The sequence below is a fragment of the Papio anubis genome, chromosome 7 (genome assembly GCF_008728515.1).
Source record: "Papio anubis isolate 15944 chromosome 7, Panubis1.0, whole genome shotgun sequence".
Lineage (NCBI taxonomy): Eukaryota > Metazoa > Chordata > Mammalia > Primates > Cercopithecidae > Papio > Papio anubis.
This window is the reverse complement of record NC_044982.1, coordinates 102,165,425-102,186,733: the sequence shown is the minus strand read 5'-3', so window position 1 is coordinate 102,186,733 and position 21,309 is coordinate 102,165,425. Positions and strand designations below refer to the sequence as shown.

Here is a 21,309-nt window from a genome sequence, read left to right as displayed (position 1 = left end):
CATCTTTTCAGAAGTGAAAGTCCTTGAATATATATCTTAATTCCTTAATTATTAGAATGCTTACATTGCATTTGGGCAAATGAGTGAGAGATAAAATTAAATGATTTAAGACTCCTAAATTTATATATATGTTTATAATATATTATGTTACATAATGTATTATATCATATGTAGTAAGTATTATATATTCTATTTGTGGAATCTATTATATTTATTTTATTATATATATCAAATGTATATTATTATATATAAACATATTACATGTGTTTTATATAAATGACAAAGAAAACCATATTTGTTATAAATCACTAAAATTCACAGACAAAATAATTGTGGTATAATCCATATATAAAAATCTTTAAAAAATAAATAAAAAAGTAATTCCACAAAAGATGATTCAAATATGGGTTATTCTATATATACCCCTGTTATATGTTCAATTCAACAACTCTTTATTGCATGTCTAGTATGATCTCATTACATTCTAGGTGTTCTATAGTATAAAATAAACATAAATCTGACAGAGGCATGGGTCTTATTGACAATAAGACTATAACCATGTTAATGATAAAAATAAATTAATTTGTAAAGGCTCATATTTAGAAAATGGAAATTTCATTAAGAGATGGAGTTATCAAAATAGTCATTTCATAGAAACTAAAATGAGCTTTTTAAAAATGCTGCATTTGGTTGTACATTGAGGGGTTGGCAGACCATTTTATGAAATTGTGAAGGCTTGGGAAAACATTATGTCTGATATGTCTAAAAGATCACAACAAGTACAACTTGACAACTTGATGAGCAGGAGAACTGCAAGTTCGTGAGTGACTAGAGCCAACTGTGCAGGATGTAAGGCAGGACCTTACTTAAGCAAGATTGGCCTTGTTGTTCCTACACTGTTCCTACAGTGGACACTGTAGGAAAGCCCTGTTCATCAATACTCACATTGCACTAATAGGCAAGGGAGCATCATTGCGAGTTCTACAGTTTGAAAGTGGCATAATAAAAATGATGTTTTAGATAAATTATTAGTGGTGCCAATTTGGCTGGTTTTGCAGTAGTTATTGCGGTAACCCAGGTGTGAAGCAACAAATCTACATGCATGCTCTCCTTCCACACCATGTTTCACCATGTTCTTCAGAATTGACAGCAGAGCAATAGAATTAAAATGTGGTGATTGTCTTTATTTCACAGAATACTCTACTAGACAACATCCATGTGTTTTCTCATTTAGTATTCAATGCAACTATTGAGGTATTATTATTTACATTCTATGAGATTAAGCAGTTTTTCCAAAGTCCCACAGCCAATATTTAAACACAGGCTCTTGACATTGCATGACACTGACACCTCCATACCTAGCATGATGGCAGGTGAGGCACAGGCTCCCAGGGTTCTTGATGACTTGAGCCTGTGTTGCAGCTGGGGCAGCTCTTGCCTTCCTTTACTCAGCTATTTTATTACCCACAAGTCAGCCTGTAAAATATGATAACAATTTAATGTTGTGGTGCTGTAGAAACAAGTTTCATATCTCTTCCCCTTCCTCTCCATTCAGGCAATGTCCCACCAGACCTTCAGTTCCGGGTACCGCAGCCTGGAGAGCACAGAACCAGCTCACATCAGTCAGCAGACAATTAAGACACTGGTCTTTGATTCATTTCCCGAGCTAACATGTAACCATGCCGCTGATTACCCATTTTCATTGTTTATGGCAAGGCAGGTGGATGAACAGCTCTGCCTGATTTATGAAGTGCTTGCCTTCTATAAATCACAGAGTAGAAACCCAGCACGCTGCTAATCCTAATTGGTTAAGTCCTAAGTAGGGAGTGATTAGAAAGTCTTCAGGAACGAAGGTGCCTCATGCAAATGAGGGAGACATACAGCTCCTTGGGAGGAAACTTCCCCTGCTCACAATATGCAGTAAAGTTTTTGTTATTGTTCATTCCTACTGTCCTCTTCTGTCTCTTGCTGGTCAACCCCTGTTGATCTTCCATTTGTTAATAAACTGGAGAGAGGGCATAAGTGAGAAAGCACAAACACTGTAGAAGCAGAATGCTGTTTGCCCACTTACTCTCTCATGTGTTAATTTCAACCTGGATTAATTTTCCAGCTCCTATAAATCATTCATCATGATGAAGGAGAATCATGCAATGTGACTCATAGTGCTGTTTATTGGAGTGGGAAACATGAGGGCTTTGAGTTCTGTCTACCTGCATTCCAGTCCCACTCTTTCTTGGAAGAAAATGACATGGCATTCTCAGACACTCAATGATGGCCTTCTCTGATTGTTCACTTAAAGCCTAAACTACTTTGAAAAATTCTAAATATGTGAGGCTGTGCACATCTTCTCATTGGAAATAGGGCTAAGAAATGCAGACTCTGCTGGCAAAGGAAGAAAGAAGCCTGCAAATTGTATACAACTTTCCCCCCAGCCTCAAGGTTGAGGACACAGGGGAGTGTGCATATGACACATTTAAAGGAGCAGTGACCTGAGATTAAAACTCAGAGCAGGAAACTTCCACTCTCCACTCTCCTGTTCCAACCAAGTGAATGTGTTCCTTTTTTTGGCTAAATTCTCTTTTCATTTCTCTCTCCTCTTCCCCATCTTCCTCCTTCTATTTCCCTTTCCCTTTGTACATTTTCCCTGTCTACCTTCCTCTTCTTCCTTTCTTCTCCATATTTCCTGGGACCCAATGGCAGGTGCAGCAGCAGCAGTGGCAGCACCCCTTCAGAACTGGAGGACGAACCTGCCTGCATGGAGGAGATTGATTACAGTACAGACAGCAGCTCAGACCAGGAAGGGAGCTTGTCTGAGCTGGACTGGAGGATCCAGGAGTGCGCCTCGAAAAAGGATGAGGGAGAGGAAGAAGAGGAGACACCAGGGCAGGAAGGAGAAGCCATCCCATAGGCCCGAGGTTCACAGCAAGTTCTGTGTCTCCAACCATTGGATTGGACTAGCAGCTATGCTACTGCTGCTTCATCATCAGACACACAGAGTGTATATGTCAGAGAAAAAAGCCAGCCTATGTGAGCTCAGCAACCCCATTTCCAGATTTTTAGTTTCCTTATGCATAGAAACTAGCCACTTTATAACATTTTATATGTAGAGTTAGGTCACCCCTGAGGCCTATGCAAGCTGCCATTGTACTTAGAATGGGACTCATGGGTAGCCTCAAGATTACTATGGATCCTTTCAAGATTGCTCTGAGTTATTCTCCATTCCTGTGCTTGAACTGGAGCAAGCTGGAAGTAGAGGAGTTGGGCTTCTTCTTGGCTTCTCAGTCAGAATTCTAAGTGGTTATTTAAGTTGTTCCATATATGAGTATTATCTTCCACTGTTATCTCCCCACCATAGCATTTGAGCTCCCCAGAACAAGCCACTGAGACTCTGGGGATCTTGGCAGGGTTTTCAGGTGCTGGGTGCTCGAACATGAAAAACTGTGCGTCCAAGTAATTGCAGGCTTCATCTGTGATCTTCTCAAGCAGCATATATTTTACATATGTGGTACAGGCCAGAAGCTGCACTAGACTCTAAGAAATAAGACATGGTCACTGATCTTCACAGATTTTAAGATCATATGTATTCAGACCACCAAACATAATGCTAGGAAGTAGCAAGACCTACTGGAAAATTTATCCATTTCAGAATCAGACAGATATGGTTCATATGCTAGATCTGGCAGTTGCTTGTTATGACAACTTAGGCAAGTAATTAAATTTTCCCAAACTTCAGTTTTCTTGTATATAAAATGTGGATAAGCATATCTATATCATAAAGTTATTGTAGGATGAAATGAGATAATCTATAAAAGTATAGCTTAGCATTTGGTACACAACAACATCGGCTTATTTTTCTTCATAACTCAACAGAACATTCTATGTAAGAATCCTGACAGTTAAAAAAAAATTCTCACCAGCCTGAACAACATGGTGAAACCCATCTCTACTAAGCCCCATCTCTACAAAAATTAGCCAGGTATGGTGGCACACACCTGTAATCGCAGCTACTTGGGAGGCTAAGACAGGAGAATCGCTTGAACCTGGGAGGTGGAGGTTGCAGTGAGCCAAGATCGCACCACTGCATTCCAGCCTGGGTGACAGAGCAAGACTCTGTCTCAAACAACAACAACAACAACAACAAACCCAGAATCCAGAATTCTCTGGAGTCACATGGTAGGAAATATGCCCTCTTACTGGAAGGGAGCTGGGAAGGAGATTACACAGGAGCAGAATCTAGGAGGTTGGACTGACTTAAAACAGATGAAAATGGAGCAAGGCCTTTCAGCATTCAGAAGGAAGCAACTTAGTTATTTGAATAATGAAGTGTACAAGGCCTGCGAAGAAAGGATAAGAAGGGAGATAGAATATGCTAGGTCAAATTTAGGCTGTTTTAGATGTCATATGTATTTAGTTAGGATTAGGTTTAGCTGCAAGAGATGGACAACGTATCATAGTAGCAGCTTTCATAAGGCATAAGTCTAGTTCTCTTTCCTGTGGAATTTTACACACTGGAAGACCAGTCCTAGTGTCATGGCTGCATGGTGTCAGAGACCTGGCTTCTGCAGTTGTCTGGGTCTACTGTGTGTTGCTTCTACTCTTGGTCTAGAATGGCTGCTGAAGCATCAGTCATTGCATCTGCATCCCAGACAGTAGCAAGAAGAACACAAAAAGAAACGCCTGTTTTCTATCTTTCCAAAAGCAATATATAATATTTCTTCTTAATCCCATCAGCTGGAAAAAAAATGGGCCTATAACCATAGGTAGCTGCAAGAGAGTTTAGAAAACATAGTCTTTATTTGAGGTGGGCCCAGCTAAAATTTGAACTTTGAAGTAAAAGTCTGAATACTAAGGGAAAAGATGATAATACCTATTGGGGGATTATATATCTGCCAAAAGACTTCTCCTGATGTTCCAAATACCACCAAGGGAGTTTTGGATATATTAGAATAATCTCAGATGAAACTTATAGCACACACCTCCTGACCAGCAGAAAGCCACAGAACAAAACTAGATTAACTCCAAGGAATAGAAGAAAGGCATCTGTGTCATGATTTTGGGAGTTGACAGTGTTATTAATAGTCTCTTATTTTTTTAACTCTTTTCCAAATTTCCGTGCTGTAGTTCAGAAATTGTACATCCATTCTTCATATTAAGACATGTATGTTTCTGTAACATGTGTAAGAAATTTGAAGAATATTAGCAAAGACACTGAAAGTGAAACCCAAACACTATATATCTCTTAACTCCTCCCATATTTAATCTTTCCACTCTTAAATAAAGGCTAGCATAATCGTGCTGATTTTTCTTTGCTTTGAGGATTCAAGAAGATAACATTGAAATGTAATTGCTGAGAGAGGTGGGAATGATGCTAGCTTATTAATTATTATTTCAGCCCAAATTAATTTTGGGGGTTAGCTTCTGGTCATCCAGCATGTTTCTGAAAAAACGTGACTGTGACAGATAAGTTTTTGTGTGGCATGTTCAGAAAAAGTCAGGAACATGAAGTATTTGTTGATCCATCTATGTAACAAATGTATATTTAACCACCAACTATGGATCATGCACTTAACTAACCTCTATGGATGCAGATAAGAAAGACCCATTTTGTGCCCTCAGTAACCAGGGAAAGAAGAACAATAAACATTCTAATTTAATGCAGTGTGGCCCATGCCATTATGGAACTATGCAAAGAATATTACAAAAACACCTAATCTAATGGGGGTGGCAGTTGTGGTAAAAGTCTACCAAAAGAAGGTCATAATTTGGGTGATTCTTGAAGAATATGCAGGAGTTTTCAGGTACAGAGGGAGAAAAGACATGCGAAGGAGTGGAAAGATTTTGTGCAAAGGCTCTGTGGTAGAGTTAGAGCTTGAAATAAAATGTTCAGTGTGACTGGTTTAAAAGATGTGTTTGTATGTGAGGAAAGGAGGAGAGTGACAAGAGATGAAATGGAAAAAGATAGCAGTCAGATAAAGCAGCATTTGGCATTCCTTGATGAAGAGGCTGAACTTAATTCTGAATGTAATGGGGGAGACTTAAAGAGCTTTCAGCAGAGGCATGCCAGTGACTGATATCAGCATGTCTGTACCAGCACCACTGCTCCCTTGTTTATGGCTGAGGGTTTGGTGCTCCCGCTATGCTGGTTGTTCAGTAGTTTGAGGAGTGCCCCAGGTGTGAAATTACTATATTTGAAGAGCAGAAGATTTGCATTCAGGTGAAAGATAATAATTGCAGTTTGGGGACATGTTGAATGTTGGTGGCCTACATGATAGCCAGTTTGGAAGGTTTCCTAGAAATCAGAGGTACATCAGGAAGCAGAAGGAGAACAAGGAGAGGTGTACCTAACACCTAGTGATGTTGGGGGCCCAGGTGAATGTCCTGAGCACCTAAGCCCAGGTGCCAGTGAGTTGGGAAGGCAATTGACTGGAGGGAAGAGGGGACTTGGGAGCAGACCTCTCTCCCTTCCTGCTAGGACTGAAGGCTGTTCTGTGTCACATCTCACCAGTCTTCCATCCAGAGTTAGAGAGTACTTACTTGAGAGTTAACTCTCAATAGTTATAAGAGCCATTCCTCCAGTCAAGCCAGGACTTTTTTTTGCTGGCTGGACCACTTCAGTGAATTGTTCGGAAAAAAACGTGTTCTACCAAACTCAGAGCCAAACTAAGATGACCCAAGAATTCCAAGGAGTTGTAGGCCATAATGCGAAGCAAATGTGGTCCAAAATGTGCAGAGGAGAGGACAGTCCAGAGAGGCGATGTTGGGGCCAGGCCAAGTGCATACTGTCCTGTACCAGCTGTCATCCGGTGCTCTGCATGCAGGACTGGAACTGGGGCTAAGGGGCTGTGGGGGCCTGCAGCTTCCTGGGACAGCCCAGTGAAACTTTGATGGGCAAAGGTTGGGAGCTCTCTGATTTCACCTTTAGGATAGTTCCACTGTTAGAATAGAAGCCCAAGACTTGCCACCCATGAGCTCCCAAGGGTGGAAACTACTGACCGTTCATAACACTTTCCTCTGATAAGAGGCTTTGTGGCTCCACATTTCCTTTAGAAGGAAGTCTAAATGTCTCAACAGATCCCCTTATAGTCTGGCCCCAATCTCCTTGACAGCCTCAGGTTCTGCCACTCTTTATTCTCTTTGATTTGCCACTGAGCATACCCTCATTTTCTCTCATCGCATTTATGCATGTGTGTGTTCTTAAGCCACACTTATGCATGTGCACTTCTTATGCCACATAGCTCCCTAAATGTCCTCTTTGATTTTTCTAACATTTTCATATTTTTCCTCTGCCTCTGATAAGAATCTCCCATTCCCTCATTTGTGAATACCAAAACCCAGTTCAAATATCATCTTTCTTCTGTAAAACTTGTCCTCATCACCCAATGCCAAGTTATATATAATCTCTCTTCCATGCCCCTATTGCACTGTTTATATATCTCTTTTATACTATGCTTATTTTTAACTTGATATATATACTTTTTACACCCACACCCCCATTCACCATTGAATAGTGAGCTCTAAAGTGCACAAACCTACTATTATCTTGGCATCTGTCCCTGTACCTAACATAGTTCTTAACACATTGCAGGTGTTCAAAAATGTGTCTTCCCCTCAGCTTCAAACCTGGACATCCAATGTCTCAATAAAACCTCACTTATTTTCCTTAAATCCCTCCATTTTCCATCTCAAAGAAGAGTTTGTGTTATAGAAAGGGAAACTGGTTTCACTAAAAGGACATTTAGCACAAGTGCAGCCTGGCCTCTCAAGCTGGTGGTTGCCATGGAAGACTTCCGAGTGTGAGGCGAGCTTAACAAGGGGCAGAGTGTTCTTGTCCTAACCTGTGTTGTGCAAATGTTTAAATAGAGTGGTGATAATGGAGGGGTGGCATCTCCAAGGGTTCCCCGGAGCTGCCATATTTACCCAGGTGCTCTGGCTCCTATGCTCCCGTTGGTGAGAACCGGCTGTGCAGCTCCATAGGTATCATGCTAACTTGGTTGCCTGGGCCCTCCTTGCAATCCCATCAATAAGAATCAGCATCCAAGAATTCCATCCATTGACTTCAGTCTCCTTCCAGAAAGAGGATTCAGAGCCACCAAGAACATTTGAAATTAACCTGCTCCCTAAGTTACAAGCTCATCTTGAGGGTTGCCAACACAAGGAAGGTCATATTACACCCTTCCATTTATGAGCCTGGAAAATGGTGCTGTAGAGTTGATTTCATATTCCAAAGGGAGCCTCTGCCCTATGCCAAGAGAAGGGGCTCCCAGGAAATGCCTGACATAAGTCATCCTTGTTAGGGCCTCAGAAGAATGACCCTCATGGTGGATCTCAGCATTTGGATTCGCATTAAAATGATGGATTTGTTTTGCCCTGCTGGTACAGCTCACCCCAGCTCCCCAAACGCTCTAGTCTTGGAAAGACATGCATAGTAGCCTGGTGCTCACCAGGAGGGGTTTTCTGGGCAAAAATAATTCATCAGCTCTGGAGCCTGCTGCTGTCTTCCCAACAGATGTCCTCTTTTGTTTGTGTTGCAGTTTGGCTTCATGCTACCAATGTTTGATAAAAAGTGTTCTTTAGAAAAGAAAAAAGAAAGTGGTAAAAGGGAATTTTGAGATAAAAATGGATTAATATACAACCTTTCAGTGCCTAATAATAAAAAGATACAATTGCGTATAACTTAAAATCATCTATTACACACACACAATTCAACATAATGGAGCTGAAACTGAGCTTGAGTTCCCCACCACACACACACACACACACACACACACACACACACACACACGGCACAGGGCTTTAAGCATAACAATGAGTGAGGGAAGGTTGATTCTCAGACACATGACACGTGAGGGGTAGCTAGTTGATGATTTTAGGCTCTACGGTCAGACAGAAGTCGAGATGAAGGCCTTTTGGGTAGAAGATGGGACTCACCTCTCATCAGCACGTGACATAAACTGAACTTGAAGTGTGTATATATTCTGGGTCAGTTCCAGTGCAAAGTAAAATGGGTTCAGTATCATTGGTAGAGAATACAGACTATGAGAGAATTACCGAATGAGCCACATTTAGGTCTTATGACAAGTAGCTTAACAGAGGAGAGCACTGACTGTTTACAAGGCTGAAGCAGGCAAGGTGTGGTGGCTCACAACTGTAATCCCAGAATTTGGAGAGGCCATGCTGGGAGGATCCCTTGAGCCCAGGAGTTTGAGACCAGCCTGGACAACATAGTTAGACCCTGAATCTACAAAAATAAAGAAAAAAAATAGTCAGCCATGATGGTGCATGCCTGTAGTCCCAGCTACTAGGGAGGCTGAGGTGGGAGGATCACCTGAACCTGGAAGGTTGAAGCTACAGTGAGTCGTGATCGCACCACTGCACTCCCACCTAGGTGACAGTGTGAGACCCTGGACTCTGTCTGAAAATAAATAAATAAAAGGCTGAAGCAAAGATGATTCTCCATGGGGGGATCTCGATGATCTTTTATAGTCTCTAGGCTCTTATGGGGTTAAAATAATTTCTTAGTACCAGACAAGTATTATGACCAACTCCTGGCAAAATAAATAACACTTAAGCACAATTATTTGGAGCTATTCAGTTAAAGTGAGTGTGGCCCTGGTCTTGAAGGGTGGGGCAAGACATGGCATTGAGTTCCGTTGTCTCTACTGGCTGTGGGACGGGAGAGGAAGCAGAGAGGCCAACAGGTCTGCCATGCAAACGTCCAGGGTATGGGGTTAAATGAATGAATGTCCTGGGGTAGACTATCAACCACACCCTATCCACACTTCAGTATGAAGAGGAAGTTATTTTGGGAGGTATTAGAAGAGGAGAAATCTGCCTATGTTTCTACTCTGCTCAGACAATCACATAGTGACTCATTTCACTCTCAGTACCAGCTCTGTGGGATAAATGGACATTATGATTGTCATTTTTAAAATGAAGTGCACCCATACTTAAAGAGACACGCTGAGTAAATGACAGAGCTGGAATCTGTTCCCAGGGAAATCTGACTTCCCAACTCATGCTCCTTCCACTTCCCCAGAGGAGGTGAACATGAACCATAACACAGTTACAGCTAATGTGGTAATTAGCAACACTTAGTATGTATAACAGTCTAAGACCATCACAGGTGTCATCATGTTTAAGCATAAAACTTCAGTCCGATGAGCTAAACTCTGTTGTTATGCTCACTTTATAAATGAGGGCATTAAGAATGTAAGGGCTAGCCTGAGATGATACAGGTAGTAAGTACCAGATCACAACCTTAACTCAGGCAATTGGACTCTTAAACCTGCTCTCCAAGGAAAAGCATCTTTCTTCAAAGACCCCTGAGGGCCCTCTGAGAGGTTATGGAGCAACTCTCCATCTCTAGGAAAGTGTGTTGTTCTTATAAGTCCTTGACTGAAATATAAGTAACTCATACTGGACATCTCTGTATAATATCCTGCTTCTCTTCAAACTCAACAGGTTTAAAGTCAAAATCTCCTTCCAACAAAATCTCTACTTTCAAATTCCTAAATTTGATCATGCCAATAGTAAACCTGTGTTGTTTGATTTCTTTGTTTGCCAGATGCATAGCTCACTGTCTAGCCGAGGCAGGCACTCAGATCTTCACTAAATGGATGAATTTGCAATGTTAGCGAGTCTGATTCTTAGCTTTGGACTCAAACCAAAGCTAAGACTCACACTCAACAACACTGTTCTTTCTTCTCTCTCTTCTTGGGCCATTTCTCACCTGGACTTCAGGAATTTTTCTGACTACTCTTCTCACCTTTGGTTGTGACTCCTTTCCAACCCTTTCATCCCTGCGCAGCCTGATGGTATTGAGAAGGAAAACCGGCTTCTACTTTCACTGCTTATAACTTGTCAGTGACCTCTCATGGTCTTAAGGATAAAATGCAAATAGGACCTAGTGCTTGAGGCCTTTCAAATCCAGCCACTATGTAATTTTCTGGTCTCTTCTCTTGACACCAGCCCTTGTTAAAGTCATAAAAACTTACTTTCAATTCTCAGAAAGCACTTTACTCTTCTGTTCCCTCTTCTTCTATCCATGTGCCTAATTCTATCCATTATGTTCTTAAGTGTAGCCTCCTCCAAGAAGTCTCCCATGATCTGATTCTGAGTTCCTACAGTCGTCTTGGAGAAACCCAGTCACAGCTTTTGTTGTATGGCATTGCCTGTGGACTCTGCTGTCCCTTCTCCACCACCCCCCTCCCTGCCCCACCACACCAAGACTGTAATATCTTGGAGAACAAGGACAATTTTGCTCACTGATACATCCTAAGGTCCTAGCATCGTGCCCAAGATGTGGTGGGACTTCTGTAAATATGTGTTGAATGATTGAGATCTTAATTTCCGTTACAAAGGTCTCCTGAGAATGACCTCCTACCCGTTGCCTCAGTAACCTCTTACACATGGAGAGCAGAGCTGCAGGAAAGCAGGACATACCTGAGTCCAGCCAACTCAGAGCTTTAAAGAAGCGTCCAGGAGAAACCTCCGTCAGCCCCCTGTTTGCGGTGCCTCCTGGTCGGTAATTTTCCAGAAGCAGTTTCTTGTTTCCTCCAAATGGCCTGTAGAGGTCAGAAAAGGGCCTTGTTTTCCAATCACCGACTGTCCTCTCTACATTAGCATTCACCCCGGGTGTCTATAATTAAGCAAGCCTAAGCTGGGCACATAGGAACGGAAATGCATTGACTTTAATAAAACAGAGTGTAAAACAACTTTAGATTGACTCCAGCCTTGTTTATTCTTGCACACTTGTAATTCTGGTTTGGTATATTCCCAGTCAAAGAGACCATTGTCCTGGGAACTGAAGCATGTCCCTTGCTTCATTGCTATTGCAGCCTGTCCAAGGAGGCAAGCCGCACCAGGTTGCTGCTACCGGCTCACAGCAATTTTTTTTTTTTTAATTTTTTAAAGAAGGACAATAACAAAGAGAAGAACCTGTGGGAACGATGAGAGGAGCTCCTATTGATATCCTAGACTTTGTGTATATGTGTGTGTGTGTGTGTGAATGTAAGTATATTCAGAGTCCAGAAAAAATATGTAAATAATAAAAATGGATCAGGCACTCTGGTCTTCACATATTGTGAATTTCAGGAAATGATGATTTTGTTCTTTAAGTGATTCCCTAGCATATGGAACAGAACATTATAACGGAAGTTGAGAGTCCATTTAGGTTTAGGCTCTGGCTCTGTTACTTCAATGTATGGCTTTGGGCTGACTGTTTCCTCTGGGTCTCAGTTTCTTCATTGGAGGGTGAAGGGCTGGACCACACGAAATCTAAGCTCACTTCTATTTCTAATATTCATGAACATGAATGCTGTGCTGGCGGGGCCTGCAGAGAACACCAGCAGGCCCAGGGCTGGCCAGGCTGGTGAAGAGGCAGCGTGAGGTGGCTCACACTAGTGTTCTGTCTCTGCAGGGACTGAGGCCAGGCCTGCACAATGATCTTTTCAGAGCAGAGAGCAGAGCAGTGCCGTTGATACCCTGCCAATGCCCAGCAGAATAAAAGCTTCTGAAATCAGGGCTAAAAATAAATAATAAAACAAAGTGACAACATAAACAGGAAGACCTAAAGGAGGGGGAATGAATTGAGTCAGCAAAGTTGGGGCTGGGGTGGGGCAGGGAAGAATCTAATTCGTTTTCATTTGCGTGCTTTGGCCTGCTAGGTGCTGCACTGGTGTTTAAAGTGCTCTTGGAAGGGGGAGTTTGATGCCACCCTGGGAGAAGATACAGAAGATGGGGCAGAGGCGTGGCTGCTCTCTCAGGCCCATTTCCTCCCCGCTGTGCAGTTGGCCCGCCCACTCCTCACTGACTCTTTGTTGGTTGTTGAGAGAGAGAGTTCTTTCACAGTCCCTCTCCTGTCCCTGGCCTCTGCCTGGGCCTGGGCCAGCTGCCCTCATCGACCTTGTCTCTCAGCATTTGGGACCCAGCTTCCTCTTGGCCTCTTTGCACACACTCAGGATTTCAATCAAAATGACTTTCAAGTCTGGTCGTTTAGGGGAGAATGTGTGCAAGAGGGGTGGGGAAGGGAGCTCATTATTACTGAGCACATTGAATGTTCCGGCCACTGTACAGTTACATGCAACATGCAAGGAGACAGAGAGCAGTCACCTAGTAGCAGCCACAGGGCAAGTAAACAAACACAGATCACCTCTACAACTTTGTTCCAGGCCTTGTCATTGTGAAGGGTAGAGATTCAAAGCAGATGGAGACTTCCTTTGGTGAGGCAGTTTCTTGAATTTGGGGATATACAAATGTGAGCAACCATTATTGGGGTGAGGGAAGAAAAGCTGCTCTGCTGTGCATTAAATGGTACCAAAGATTCAGGGAGTGGGGCCGGGGTGTGCACTGGGAGAGAAGAAGAGAGAAGAGAGAGGATGAGGACTTCCCAGCATGGCTCAAGGCAGGGGAGCAAAGAGGGCCTCTGAGAAGTCCTGACTCATAAAAAAGTGATGTCTAGGATTGAATTTTAAGTTGTTTTCTGCTCTGTGGGATCTCATTTCACTCCATCCCTAGACCCTCAAATCCCTAGTAAAAGTCTACTATTCCCAAGTAGCTGGGTTCTCATTATATTTTGAGTAAATGAAAGGTTCAATTATTAATTTGGGATAAAAGCATGGGGAGAAGCCACCAGTTCAATTGTTCATTTGGGATAAAAGCAGGGGGAGAAGCCACCAAAGAGAATTCAGCAGAAGCAGGATATCTGCAAAATTCATTTCTAGGAAATTACATATTCCTTTATTTAGATACTTCATGAACATGATGGTAATGATAATAATCAACTTGCCATAAACACTGACCATGAACCAGTCCTTGGGCTGAAGGTTTACTATTCACAAAACCCCTTTGAGGTAAATAACTATTATCATATCCATTTTACAGACAAAGAAACAAAGTCTGGGAGATATTTAGCAGCTTGTGCGAAGTAAGTGGTTAGTGCAGAGGCTGCAATTGGGTTTGAACTGAGCTTGCATCCTCTTCCCTTTCTCCTCATAGTGTAATACCACTGAAAACGAAATGTTCCTCAGTGGCAGTGGACATCTCTTCCCTTCGTTTTTCCCTTGAGGCAAACTTGCCTTCATACTTTCTTCTTCAAAGTCAATTAGAAATGGATCTGTATCACACCACTGCACTCCAGCCTGGGCCACAGAGGGAGACCCAGTCTCAAAAAAAAAAAAAAGAAAAAGAAAATAGATCTGTAATTTTCAGAGTCTTATTTTCAGACTTAGTCAAGACCTATTTTCTCCCCCACGTACCTATTAATCTTAATTTTGCTCAGCTTCCTTTTCCACATTTCTAGACAAAAATGTTTTGTGACCTTTTAAAGAAATCTTCCAATGGGTTGATGGTGGTAGTTGGGGATGTGTACGGGAAATACGTGAAGCGCACTATAAGCTTCCCCTAGCAAATGCTCAGAGCAGCATTTTTAAAGATGAACAACATGAATTTCAAACAGAGGTTAAGTAAACATCATAAAGAAATATGTCCCCAACAAAATCAGGTCTGGATTGGGATCAGCAGGATTTCCCTTAAGGTGTCTGCTCTGACTCAGGAAATGGTTCTTCCTGCGTGTCTGTCTGTCGTGCCCATGCGTGTTCTGAACAATATCGCGTGTTCCCCTGGTGACTCTATTTTTGTCAGAGTACTACTTTGAAGGCTGAGGCATAGGAACGCTAGGGATACCTTGCAGACTTACGCTCAGAGATCTGTAATGCACCACATCAGCATCAGCTAGTTTCAAGTGATACTCAGTTTACTTTATTAGGAAAGGATCTATACTCTCTAAATCCTAAACTGTTACTGCTCCTCAGCTTCACTTAACTTCAACCTAAAAATTAATGCTATAAGTGAGTGGCCACTTCAACAAGGGCACTCAGCACAGAGCAACAGGAGAAATGGACCTTGGTCCTCTACCTTTTCCTGTCTCTGTTGAAATGGATTTTCCTGTAGTTTGACATAAGTCAATGATATTCCAGAAAGACAGCTTACCTGAGCCGTGCTTCTCTTTTTCTGAATAGTTCTTTTGTTTTGTTTTGTTTTGCTTTGCTTTGCTTTTTTCTGATCTGAAGTGGCTACAAGATGAAAAGACCAGAAACACATGACATTAATTAATGTAAGGAAAAACAGGGCCCAGCATGGGAGAATGAATTAACACTGAAATCTCTAGGGCTTGTCAATGACTAGCTGCTTAGCTGCCCACTCCCTGTTGCCACACACACACACACCTTACTACCTAAGGAAAAACTCTTATATGAATGAAGAAAAAACCATAGCCTTCAAGGACACCAATCTGGTGCCTGTTGCAGAGAGCAGTTTTTGTGTTAAGAGGAAGATTATAAATAGAAGTGACTGCAGCAAGCTCTCTCACGATGTTTTATAATTGGTGTTGTAATACCTTGGGCCAGATGATATGAGAAAGATGGTGTGGCAGAATGTGTCCAGCCTGTAAAGCACCCACAGTGTCTGGAGTCCCAGTGGGGCTGAAATGGGACAAGGGAGAAGGAGGAGGCAGGGGCTGCTTGGCCCACTCTACAATGGGCCTCAGAAGTAAAGGGCAGGCTCATGGGGGAAGGATATCAGTACCTGTGCCTCAGTTTTACATTGCTGGAAAACAAATTACTACCAATTTAGTGCTGTCAAACAACATCCAGTTACTGTCTTAGGATGAGTAAGTCAAAAGCACAGGGAACCTCCCTGGGTTCTCTGTTCAAGATGCCTCAAAACTGAAACCCAAGCGTCAGCCAGCCTGGACTCCTGTCTGGAAGCTCAGGGAAAGAATCTGCTTCCAAGCTCAAGCTGTTGTCTGAATTCAGTTCCTTGTGGTGGTAGGCACTGAGCTCCCCACTTCCTAGCCAGCTGTCAAAGGGGCTGTTCTCAGCTCCTACAGTCTGCCCCCATTCCTCGGCCTGTGACATCTCTGGAAGCCAGCGAAGTGGGTTTAACCACCACCCCTCCCCCATGCTTTGAATCTCTTTTACTTCTACTAGCCAGAAAAACCCTGTTCTTTTAATAGGCTAGTGTGATTAAGTTAGACCCAACCTGATCATCTCTTCTTTGCCTTAAAACCTAGTACAATCACAGGAGTGAAATCTCATCATAGTCAGGGCCTCTATCCATGATCAAAAGCAGGGAAGGGGATTACACAGGGCAGATTTCATTCGTTTCATTTTTATAATTCTGCTGACCACAAACGACAATATTATCAAGGGTTATGTAATGCTCTCCAAGTGCTAGGAACAGTTTCAGCATTTTACATACATTAATACATGAATCTTCATAACAATCCTATAATGTAGGTATATTCATTCTAGTATTCTGACTTTATATATGAGGCCAAAGTGTTGATGTAGTATACACAGCTAGCCTGGGATTGAGTTGTGATTTGAACTCGACAAGTACAGCTCCAGGTTTATGCCAGATTTCTTGGCTCTATCTAAAATGTACTCTCTTAGACATAGTTTTTTTCCTTCATTTTGCCTGAGTTGGGATGTGAACATGATGTTACCAAAACAAACTAGGGAGCTGCTCACCTGGTACATTAAGGCAAAACATCCTCTGTGAGGTTTTGCAATTGGAGAAAGGAGGGCATTTATTTTCAGAGTGCCAAGCAAGGAGAACTGGGCAGCTCACACGTAGACCTGACCTCCCCAGCAGCTTGTAGGTAAGGGTCTTTAAAGGAAGGGAGGCAGAGGTTATAGGCAAAGTCATCAATCAATATATGGTGGTTATACATTGGTTTGATCTAAAAATTTGGGACATTTTGAAGCAGGTCCTAAGTGGATTCAAAGATTTTCTGATTTGTGATTGGTTAAGGAGACAAAGCTTTGTCTAATGATTTGGGGGTCAACAGAAAGGAATGGTGAGTTCCAGCCTGTGGATATGACTTCCTCCAGGCTCCTCAAGAAGAAATTTAGAACAGAAAACGGCAGTCAGAGTTCAGTCCTCAGTCTCCTCTTGTCTGAGGTCTACATGCCAATGTATCCATTTGGTGGGGGTCCAGGTTTCTGAAAAAACTTAGGGACATATGTTAAGATGTAATTTTTAGTTACTATAGGGAACCAAACATCTCATGACTCTAACTTCCTTGGTTATTGTTTTAAGCTACTATTACCTTCTTGCTTATCAAGTTGCTCATTTACTTCTCAAGGCTAACTAGGTGCCTGGAGTTTCCCTTGAAAGAACTCAATATTTTCTTTTATTTCCATGCTTGGGGAGGGAGAATGAGGAGGAGGCCCCTAAGAGGAGTCGCTGCTCCCTCTCAATGAGGTTTGGAGTTGTCTAGTGGGACAAGAATAGGATGCAGTAGAAGGCAGCACAGCATGCATGGCTCAAACTGTCTGTGGCCAAGGCTTTAATGTCAAGGCACCTGTGGCATGTCCACCTCTTCTAATTTCACCATTTTGTACTCAGAGTCTTACTTAGTTATAAAGAGCACACATTTCCCCAGACTGTCCCATCTCCCATATATCCTTCAGGAGCACTTGATCTAGTAATGATATTTGAGATGTTCAAGGAATAAAGTGAGGTCTTCATGACACAGATATCCCACCTCCTGGAACTCTGCTTCCTACTTGAGTTGAAGTCTGTGCTGTGCAGGTGCTCAGGTCTGTATAAAAAAGGAACCTAACCAATGCTTACTCTATACGGACTTATTCATAATTTTTCAGTCTTTCATTGATTCGGTTGCATTATTGTGGCTTATGTAGGAGGACGAAGATATATCCTTAAAGATATAACTAGTTTATAATCATAAATTTGAAGAAAAAAGGCTAATAAATATGAAACAAAGTTGATTTCAAAAATAGTATTTTGCAATGCCTTAATATTATTAGTGATAGTATTAACAGAGAAACTTCATCAATAAAATTACGTTGTTGCATACAGCAAAAGGCATAATGAAAAACAAAATCCAGGAACATGTTATTATTATTATTTTTCTGAGACGAAGTCTCACTCTGTCACCCAGGCTGGAGTGCAACGGCACAATCTCGACTCACTCAAACCTCCACCTCCTGGGTTCAAGCAATTCTCCTGCCTCAGCCTCCCAAGTGGGTGGGATGACAGGCACGTGCCATCATGCCCAGCTAATTTTTTGTATTTTTAGTAGAGACAGGGTTTCACCCTGTTGGCCAGGGTGATCTTGAACCCCTGACCTCAGGTGATCCACCTGCCTTGGCCTCCCAAAGTGTTGGGATTACAGGCATGAACCACCACTCCTGGCCCAGAAACGTTTTAAAAAACTAAACAGAAGGCAGAAAACTGACATTTCATAATTGTAGCTATAATTTAAATGCTATAAATTATATCACTAAATGACACAGAATATCAAGTATGATCAAGAAATAAACATAATACTATTTTTCATTCATTATACATAACAAAATAAACAGACTCATAATGAAACAATCCAGGTGGAAAAGAGGCAATGACATTATTTCTAGGGAGCAGTTACCAATGAAAAGAATTACAAGTGCAAGCTCAAGGTCTGAAGCAACACTTTAGGTAAGGGAACTGGTTTAGGAAACTAGGAGAAATATGAATCAGCTTATTATCAGAGCCGTGGTAGAAGGTCACGATGACCAGGAGGAGACATTCAATCTGACTGTGAGAACGTGTGAAAAATAAGGAGACAAAAAATGCACAATGATCCCACCCAGGGCACTGCAGCAAGAAGGAGCCCAGGTATCCAGCCCAAGGGATGGTGGTGGCAGGGATGCAATCGCTGGAGCTGGATATCGGTAATGTGGTGATGTGTCTATCTGTGATCTCATCCCTTGTCTCTCTCTCTTACACCAGATAACTTTGAACAGATGATGAATAGGCAGAAGGGGTAAACAGATCTGTTGAATTATGTGGGCTTAGGACAGATTAAAGTGAATTGAAAAGACAGTCTCCTTCAGTTGTCCCTATGATGCATTAGCTTGACATTCAGAAGCCTCTACAATTTAGCCCACCTCTGCCTGCCTTGCCAGGATTGTCTTCAATACACAGGGCCCAGGACCAGCTTTTCAGCTAGAGTGGCCTATTCCCCATCTCCCAAGTTTATCCTGCCTGTTATCACCTCCTCACCTTTTCCTGCTGTTCCTCCCTCCCTTCAAGGACCAATTCAAATCTCAGCTCACCCCTGAGCTGAGTATCTTCTGTAACTCCTACTCGCTCTGTGCTTCCATCCATGAATGCCGAAAGCATTTATTATGCAATTAACCATATCCTTTCATGCTTGGCTATTTGGCTGTTTATCTCTTTTGTTGTGATTCAGTACTTCACATGTGACTGTCGTATCTCTGCAAATACACTATTTATCCCCTGAAAGCAAGGCTATGTCTTTTTTACATCATTCATCATTTAGCATATTCCAATTTCAGTTTGTTTATGGACATTATCTGACAAAATGTTCCCTATAAAACTTCATATTAAATATTATTTTCTGCATTATATGAACAACCTAATTGAGGCTTAAATAAGTTTAAAAACCCGCCCTAAGTCATACAGCTAATAAGTGACAGAATCAAGATTTAAGCCACGTGATTTGGACAAAAATCCTCTACTTTTCCCATGAGGCCATGATATCATTACACCTTCCTGGATCCATTACTCTAGATAATACATCAAAATAAAATATTCATAGCATATATACGTATAAAAGCGGTCTCCATAAATACGTGTCAACTATTTTACTTCATTTGCCCACAAGTTTTAAGTTATGAAGGAATCTTTAAATGGAAAGCCTAGATAAAATGTCTATTCATGCATATTCACAGATACACATGTATGCATGCACACATACATGTGCACACACAGGGATGCATACACACATGCTCATACACACAACCGTTTGCATCATGATAGATTGGCTGGTAAGTGCCACACACAGTTCTGCCTGAAAGGACATTGCTATCCTAATGGCACAATGAATGGTCTCATTGGCAAGGACATAGAGAATTTTCAATCCCATTTAGGGTAGAAAGGTGTGTAATCTTAGCAGAATGCTTCAAGGCTCAATTTTATTGCAAGAATGCCCAGAGCTCATTGATTTGGTTTATAGTCAGCATATTACTTTGAAGTACAGCCCTGTTAGTTGTAATATTAGCTATTGAAAAGCTCTATGTCAATTCCTCTGTTAATCATGACCTGGAAAGTATAATGAATGCAGAGGGTGCTCAGCAGGTATGTTGTTTGTCCAGGTTCTCAGTTTATTCTCTATTTGGGAGAGAAAGGCATGACAGCTCTGAAACTTGTAATCTTTCAGAAGCGGGAAGCAGAGAGGGAACTGTGGTGGGGAAGATACCACAAGATTGTTCGTAGGTTCCCTTGATAACTTGGACATCACTTTTTGGCAGCAGATAGTTTCCATGTGCATGGAAAGCTTCCATGTCCATTACATTTTGCTACTCTGTGTCTGTCCAACTTTGGCCACATAAAAATTACCTGGGTGGCTGGGCACGGTGGCTCACACCTGTAATCCCAGCACTTTGGGAAGCCAAGGAGGGTAGATCACAAGGTCAGGAGATTGAGACTATCCTGGCTAACATGGTGAAACCCCATCTCTACTAAAAATAAAAAATTTAAATTAAATTAAAAAATAAAACTTAGCTGGGCATGGTGGTAGGCACCTGTAGTCCTAGCTAATCGGGAGGCTGAGGCAGGAAAATCATGTGAACCCAGGAGGCGGAGGTTGCAGTGAGCTGAGATCGCACCACTGCACTCCAGCCTGGGCGACTGAGTGAGACTTTGTCTCTAATAATAATGATAATAACAATAACCTGGGTGGCTTGTTAAAACAGAGAGATAAGCCCCACTTCTGGAGATTGATTGGGGAGGTATATGGTAGAGTCTAATAATTTGTATATCTTAGAAGTTCATAAATCATGCTGATACTGTTGGTCCATGGAATACCCTTTGAGAACCACTATCCTTACAGACATGGTGTGTAATTACAGGGCATAGAAGCATTAGGTTCCTTCAAGAAAATATATTATGATACTGATAATCAGGAAGCTTTTTCTATTAATAACACCAGTCCTAAGTATTTTTCTTCTGTTCCAACGTCAGTACTCTCCTTTGTATCTCAGAGAATGTAGAGAACTTCTATGCATTACACAGATGCTCATATTACTATCTCAAGCCTTGTTCTTATGTAAGCAAAGTAGCTGTCCACCAAATAGGTGCTGACAGGCTTCCTCTCATGGATGGGAGTTTTTTTTCTTTTCTTTTCTTCTTCTTTTTTTTTAGACAGAGTCTCGCTCTGTCACCCAGGCTGGAGTGCAGTGGGGCAATCTTGGCTCACTGCAAGCTCCGCCTCCTGGGCTC

The 21,309-nt window shown here is 41.9% G+C and overlaps 2 long non-coding RNA genes across 2 annotated transcripts in view; both read right to left on the bottom strand.

Annotated features, from left to right (window-relative positions):
* Positions 1-1,158: 1,158 nt before the first annotated feature.
* Positions 1,159-15,029, bottom strand: LOC116275958. Its single transcript, XR_004185419.1, has 3 exons — positions 14,989-15,029; positions 11,443-11,564; positions 1,159-1,476 (listed from the first exon to the last, which is right to left on the bottom strand). It is a non-coding gene; the product is annotated as an uncharacterized LOC116275958 (long non-coding RNA).
* A 2-nt stretch (positions 15,030-15,031) lies between these two features.
* Positions 15,032-21,309, bottom strand: part of LOC110743859 — a 71,871-nt gene continuing 65,593 nt past the window's right edge. The window contains exon 5 of the long non-coding RNA XR_004185417.1: positions 15,032-15,071. This is a non-coding gene — a long non-coding RNA (uncharacterized LOC110743859). The remainder of the gene's footprint in view (positions 15,072-21,309) is intronic.